The 7,679-nt window shown below is 41.1% G+C and overlaps 1 long non-coding RNA gene across 1 annotated transcript in view; it reads left to right on the forward strand.

The window, feature by feature from the left end:
• The first annotated feature begins 1,687 nt into the window (after positions 1-1,687).
• The window catches only part of LOC116553932, a 21,202-nt gene continuing 15,210 nt past the window's right edge, over positions 1,688-7,679 (forward strand). Inside the window, exons 1-2 of the long non-coding RNA XR_004269971.1 lie at positions 1,688-1,798; positions 7,468-7,479. This is a non-coding gene — a long non-coding RNA (uncharacterized LOC116553932). The remainder of the gene's footprint in view (positions 1,799-7,467; positions 7,480-7,679) is intronic.

Raw genomic sequence — 7,679 nt, forward strand, 5'->3', positions numbered from 1 at the left:
AGGAGATGGCGATAACAGTGAGCCGAGACCATGCCACTGTACTCCAGCAGCCTGGGCAGCTGAGTCAGACTCCATGTAAAAAATAAATAAATAAAACCTACAGTGCTGGGCCCTGCCCCCAGAGCTTCTGGTTCCATCCTAACAGGTTCCTGGGTGACGCTACTACTGCTGGTCCAGGCACCACATTTTGAGAACTATGATCCTAGATAATTAGCCCACAGAGTAAGAGGCAGAGTGGGCTTTCGAATCAGCCAGACCGGGGTGTAACATCCAGCCCAGCTAAGTTTGAGACCCTGTGGAAGTATCTAAACTACTCTCGGAGACTGACTGCTCATCTGCAAATGGGGATAACAGCAAGCCTGTGCAGCTGAGAAGCGCTGCTGTGAAGGCAGCCACAGAATCTGACACTGTGTGTGATGTTTAGCAGGCTCCAGACAGATGTGACTGGCATCAGCAGCTGCAGGCACAAAACCCCATCTTCTCTAACACTCAGGCAAGGCTTTATCCATGTAAAACAAGGAGAGGACACAAATGTGCCCTGAGTGTTCTTTCTGTGCCTCTTCGAGTCCATCTTTTTCTTTTTTTTTTTTTTTTCCCCAAAAGTTCTGTTTCAAAGTAAAGACTGGCACCCTATGCAGGACAAAATACAACATAGGATAATAACAGTAACTGACAGCTAACGAGCACTTCTGAGATGCCAGGTGTCATACCATGAGACTTACCACATTTATATTTAAACTTCATAACAACTGTATAAGATACAAAGCATCATCATTCCTATAACAGGGTGGCTGAGGGTACACTGAGTCTCAAATAGGTTAACAACGTGCTCAGCATCAACCCAGCAGTGAGTGGCAGAACTGGGATTCAAACTGAGATTGGTCTAACTCCGGAAATCCAATGCTAGCCATTCTGCCGTGGGCTTGCTTAGGAAGGAGACAAGGGCGGTATTTTGCATTTGCATTTGCTTAGTGCTTTCGAGCTTCCACAATATGCTCATCTCTATCCCCATGACTGTCTTCTCACTACCATATAGAAGAGAAACAAGGTAAGCATTACTCTGTCCACTTTACAGACTCAGGGAGATAACAAGTAGCACAACTCGTCAGCTACGGATTCTGATGCTCAGTACACTGTCTTTTCATTACCTCCAGACCAGACTCACTGGCATGACTCAATATGAATCTGCCTTCTCAGGAAGGAACAGCCAACTGGCCATAAGTGTAGGCAGTAAATGCTGGATCCTGTCTTCATGCAATGAAAGACCGGAGATCCAGCTGTAGCAGTGGAGTCCACGGGAAGTTAACAGCCACTGGGTTTGATTTCCGAATTTCGCTACTTAATTGCTGCGTACCCATGAACAAATCATTAACATCTCTGAGTAACCTTATAAAAGCCTTGGCAGCTTTATGAGTATTTGTGCAAGTAACAAAAGATGGAAGAAGAAAAGAAATGTCAGAAAAGAGAATGAGATTAAACCATTAACCCTCTACCCCCCTCAAACTAATTCAGTGATTTACTCACAGCGATTCTATCAGAGGATGGTATTCTCTAATCCCACATACCAGAGGCAGGTTAGAAAGTGACACAGCTTGGAAGTAGGAATAGTTATTAAGAGAACAGACAGAAATAACTGTTAAAAACACATGCATTGAATGAAGAGACCCCCCCAAACAGGCTGTGTGAGCAACATGGCTATTTACTCACCTGGGTGCAGGTGGGCTAAGGCTGAAAAGGGCATTAGCAAAGGGCAGTGAGATAGGAGTTAGTTTTATAGGTTTGAGGTGGGCGGTGGAAAGTTTCAGAGTAAGATCAGTTGCAGTGGTGGGTATAGGGACAAGGAGTATATATTACCATAAATTCAGTTACAATGGTGGGCAGGAAAAGAGTAGTTAAGATGGTAGGGTGGGGTGAAGAGTATTCACATTATCACAGTAACAGTTAAGATGGCAAGGTGGGGTGAGGGGAAGCTTATGTCCTGGGGAAGCTCTGCTGCGTGATCAGGGATAATGACGAGCCAAGGCAGGCAGGACTTCAGACTTTCTGGGTCTGGGCTTGCACATGGAGGCCTGACAATAACAATATGAGAATCTATTTTATTCTGGCACTCTGTTACACGGCGTTACATAAATTTGCATATTTAATTTTATCCTTCTAATAGCGCCTTAGTACCAATATGAATGTTCCTGTTTTACAGGTGAGTTTAGAGAAGTCACATTATCCAGTAGACATAAACACTTCCTACAGCCTCTCTTTCCATGAAAAACCCCATGAAGGTTAAGAGATAAAGGAGCCTGGAACCCACTCCTACCAGTGATGCCTGTAGCTGGCTCCCTGCTCATTATCTACATCTCTTCCAAATTCCATGTTGGATAAGATCACCTTGAGAGCTTGAAACCATCCATTGTGGGAGTATTTACACCATAGAAATCAGCAGATGCTACAAAGCAGGGCTTCCTCCTTCCTTTCCACCCCTAACCAGTTTATCAGCACACTGCTGCTCCCATCCTCCGTCTTACATTTCTTTTCAGTTAAGGTTTGTCTCCTACCAGGCAAGAGAGAGGTTCCAAGAGATTGAATGCCCTTCTTAAAATTTCTGGGAAGAAAACAAAAGTTGCTTTGATCAAATATTGTGTTGACTTCGACAGAGACTTTGTTTCTTTCCCTTCTTTATCCAGTGGATGGTGTTCATTATCCCCAGTATGCAAGCAGAGCATGAGTGTTCTGGATACATGGTTCCATGTGGTCATTTTGACCTCTTCAGATCCCACAATGAGAGTAGAATTATAGCCTTAGGACCAAATAAAGTGAATCCATGAAAATGCCAAGCAGCAAAAACAAATAAAGGAATCTTCACTTGCATCTCCAGGATATTACTTTCCAGGGGTTGGAAAAAGCCTTCCTCCCTGGGCTCATGAAAACAAAGGGGTTTTGTCAGCGTTGATCCTGAAAGGCTTTTCTATTTCCTTCTGTGGTTGGAAGCAGGAAAATTCCTGAGAGGTCTGTCTTTCTCTGTCTCCTTAGGACTCCATTTCTCTCTCAGTAGGATGATTGAACTAATCAAAAGAGACCTTTACTTTCTCTTGCCTTTAAATTGTCCTTCACACTCCATACACTGCCTGGGGCTCATTAGGGGCTTCCTGTCTGACACTTCTTTCTTAGACCTTCACAGATATTAGGATGCAAGAAATGCTGCTAATACTATCTTTTGCAATTCCGTAAGGGCAAAAAATAACTTTCTGTGTTTCTTCTTTTCACAAAAATATAAATAAACATAGGAGTTTAAAAACAAAAATCTACCTCTTGCCTATGTTCAGGTAGAAAGCATCTTATTCTAGTTGCTTTTTTTTTTGCGACAGTCTCCCTCTGTCCCCAGGTGCCAGGATGGGGTGCAGTGGTGCGATCTCGGCTCATTGCAACCTCCTGGGTTCAAGCAATTCTCCTATCTCAGCCTCCCAAGTAGCTGGGACTACAGGTTCAAGCCACCACACCCAGTTAATTTTTGTATTTTTTAGTAGAGACGGGGTTTCGCCATGTTGGCCAGGATTGTCTTGATCTCTTGACCTCATGATCCGCCCACCTTGGCCTCCCAAAGTGATGGAATTACAGGCATGAGCCACTGCGCCTGGCCTCTAGTTGATATTTCTATATTCTTCTTCCTCTTCTGTTATTCTTTTCAGGGATTACACGATTTTTCTACTCACTAATGAGCTCTAGACTCACTTTGTGGTCTTGAAATTCCACTCTCCCACTGGAGAGACAACCAGTTTATAGTTCAGTGTCAGAGTGGCCCAGTTGGCTCCATCTCCAAGATGCAGAGAAGAAACCTGAAAATAAGACTGAGCCAGAAAGACAAAAGCCATCCAGAATCCCGGGGGCTCCTGGGAGGAGACTGAAGTTATTCAACCATGTCATGCTCCTGGGAGGAGACTGAAGTTATTCAACCATGTCATGAACCCACCCATGGAGCTTAAGTAATTCCTTTTTTTAGTAAAAAATAAAAGATTCACTTAGTAAATAGAACCTGACTTTAATTCCCTAGTCTAAGCTGTTGTTTTTCATTGAGGAAATAAGCTTTCTTTCTTTCTTTTTTTTTTTTTTTTTGTGGAGGGGGCATATTTTCTCTCTTTAACACCGAAGTTAGAAGAACATAGAAGATGAAGTTAAAAATGAGAAAAATTTACACCTCAGAAACCAAATAAAAAAAATTAAAAAAAAACAGAATCATTGAGGGTGGAGCCCAGGTATCTCGCCATCTTGCACCATTTTTTAATGGTACGATTTTTTAAGTTTACCAACTCTATCAGTCAGGGTTCTCCAGAGAAGCAGAACTCCATCCATCCATCCATCCATCCAGAAATTTTAAGGAATTGGCTTATGTGATTGTAAGTGCTGGCAAGTCTGAAATCTGTAGAGTAGGCTGACAGGCTAGAAATTCAAGTAAGAGTTAATGTTGCAGTCTTGAGTCCAAAATCTAAAGGGCAGGTTAGCAGGCTGGAAATTCAGGAAGAATTTCTATGTTACAGTCAGAAGCAGAATTCCTTCTTCTCCAAGAAGCCTTGGTTTTCTGCTCCTAAGGCTTTCAGCTGAGGTCCTTTATCTTCCCTACAGTGATTGCCTCTGACCATTTGTACACCCTGGAATCCTCCTTCCATCCTCACTGACTTCAGACAAGCTTGCATCCTATCTTACAGAGAAGATGGAGGAAAATGAACTGTTTCCATTCCCAACATTTTCAATATCTATCAGTGTGAGCCCTTTATTGGGTGTTCTACATTGCAATTAATTATGTCCAGAGAAAGAATTGGTTGGGGTACTGTTCCTACTGCTGTGATCATCCCAGTCACATCAGCCATCTCCTCTCATCTATGGATATGTTGCCATAGAGGGGTATGGGCTGTCTCCACTTTATGGAGTTAAAACATATAGTTTAGTGATATGTGAATCATAGTTTCCCAAATAAGTGATTCCAGAAAAAGTTTTTTCACAAATTCACATTTATAGTTCCTAGTGGATTGAGAACTATCATTCTAAATAGTCCCTGAGCCTCAGTCATTCATTCTAATCTAGAAAGATGCTGCTGAATCTCCTAATTGGGGGGTGGCAGGAAACGTCTGGAATTGTCTGTCATCATAACTATGGCATTAGAAGCAATGGAAAAAGAATCAAAGCTTTAAATAGATGCATATGATAAAATAACTATAAGGGAATACTACAAACAATTCTTCCCACATAAATTTTATAACATAGACAAAATGGATGAATTTGTCAAAGAACACAAACTACTACCCCCTACTCAATTTGAAATGAATAATTATTCCTAAAACTATTTTTAAAAATCTTGTACTCATAATTTAAAAACCCCCAAAAAAGACACCTCCAACACCAGATGGTTTTTCTGGAGAATACTATTCAACATTAAAGAAAAATTAACACTAAATCTACACTATTTTTTTTCAGATAAGAGGATGGAATGCTTCTCAGTTCATTTTTCAAAGCTAGTATTACCCTGACACCAAAAACAGATAAAGATAGCATAAGAGCATGAAAAGAGAAAACTAAAATATTTTTCATAAATAGAGATTTAAAAATTTGTAACAAAATATTAGCAAATAAAATCTACCAGTATATATAAAGAAGTATACGCTTTGACCAAGTTGGAAGTATTTCAGGCATGCAATATCTAACAATCAATCAGTGTAATTCACCATACTAACAGACAAAGAGGGAAAAAAATCATACGATCATATCAATTTATGTAGAAAAATATTTAATAAAATACCCCTTTTATCAGTCTATTCTCATGTGGCCAATAATGACATACCCAAGACTGGATAATTTACAAAGAAAAAGAGGTTTAATGGATTCACAGTTCCACATGACTGGGGAGGCTTCACAGTCATGGCGGAAGGTGAAAGGCATGTCTTACAATGCAGCAGGCAAGAGAGAAAATGAGAACTAAGTGAAAGGGGTTTACCCCTATAAAACCATCAGATCTCATGAGACTTATTCACTACCATGAGAACAGTATGGGAAAGAAAGCCCCCATGATTCAGTTATCTTCCACCAGGTGCCTCCCACAACACATGGGAATTATGGGAGCTACAATTCAAGATGAGATTTGGGTGGGGACACAGCCAAACCCTATCAGATGCAGAACGAGAAACTGCCTTGAGTATAAGTGCAGACTCTTATTGTGTGGCCCCACCATACTTATTCAATACCCCACCATTTCAATACCACGAGAAAAGTATGGGAGAAACTGCCACCATGATTCAATGATCTCCCACTGTGTTGACCCACCTACAACACATGGGAATTATGGGAGCTTCAATTCAAGATGAGATTTAGGTTGGGACAGAGCCAAACCACATTACCCCTTCATCATCAAAACTCTTAGAAAAATGAAAATAGAGGGTGTGATATCATGACTATATGAATATATTGGTTTTTATCAATGGTTCCTGGCTTATAACTCCCACAACATTTGTTACAGTTTTTTGTTATAATATTGGAGAGCTTTAGGCCTCAGAAGGAGGTCTCAGGAAACAGAATCTCTCTTTCTCTGAGCTTATTCTGCCCTCCTTTCATTTGTTCTGGATAGGGGAACACATGGAGGTTCCAGGAGGCTGGTATGCCCAGGGAGGGATGGAAGCTCCACGTCCCGGCCCTTCCCCATTCTTCACACTATGCATACCCCTTCATCTGCATCTTTTAAAATATTTTTTATAATGAACCAGTAAATATGAGTGTTTCAATCAGTTCTGTGACCCAGAACTCCAGCAAATTAACCAAACCAAAGGCAGGGGTCATGGGAATCTAAAGTTGAAGCCAACTGGTCAGAAGTTCCAAAGGCTTGAGACTGAGGTCTCAAGGGGAGGGGTGGCAATCTTAGGAACCAAGCCTTCAACCTGTGGGATCTAATACTATCTCCAGGTAGACAGTGTCAGAATTGAATTGGAGGATACTTAGTTGGTGTCTGCTACAGAATTTTCCTCTATTCTAGAGTTTTCCCCAAACAGAGGGGATCTTCTTCCACTCGATAAAGAGCATGTACCAAAAAATTATAGCCATTATACTTAATGGTGAAAAACTAAATGATTTTCCCCAAAGAAAGAATATCTGCCTCTACTATTCTTATTCAACATGGTGCTTGAAGTTCTAGCCCATGCATTAAAACAAGAAAAGGAAACAGAAAAGAAATTCTATTTCCTGAGACCTGCTTCTGAGGCCTAAAGCTCTCCAACAAAAGACTGCAACAAGTGTTACGGGAGTTATGGGCCAGGAACCATAGCTGAAAAATCATATATAAACATAATTAAGGTAAATATACAAACATTGATTGTATTGCTATATGCTGGCAATAAACACATAGACACCATAATTTAGAGCATAATCATCTAATTGCTCAAAAAATGAAACAGGTGTAAATCTAACAGAACATGTACAAGACTTATATGTCAAAAGCTACACACATTAGTGACAGAAAAAAAATCAAAATCAATAGACAGCCAGGCGCGGTGGCTCAAGCCTGTAATCCCAGCACTTTGGGAGGCCGAGGCGGGTGGATCACGAGGTCAAGAGATCGAGACCATCCTGGTCAACATGGTGAAACCCCGTCTCTACTAAAAATACAAAAAATTAGCTGGGCATGGTGGTGCATGCCTGTAATCCCAGCT

Source organism: Sapajus apella, unplaced genomic scaffold (genome assembly GCF_009761245.1).
Source record: "Sapajus apella isolate SASKATOON/1434 unplaced genomic scaffold, GSC_monkey_1.0 scaffold13, whole genome shotgun sequence".
Taxonomy (NCBI): Eukaryota; Metazoa; Chordata; class Mammalia; order Primates; family Cebidae; genus Sapajus; species Sapajus apella.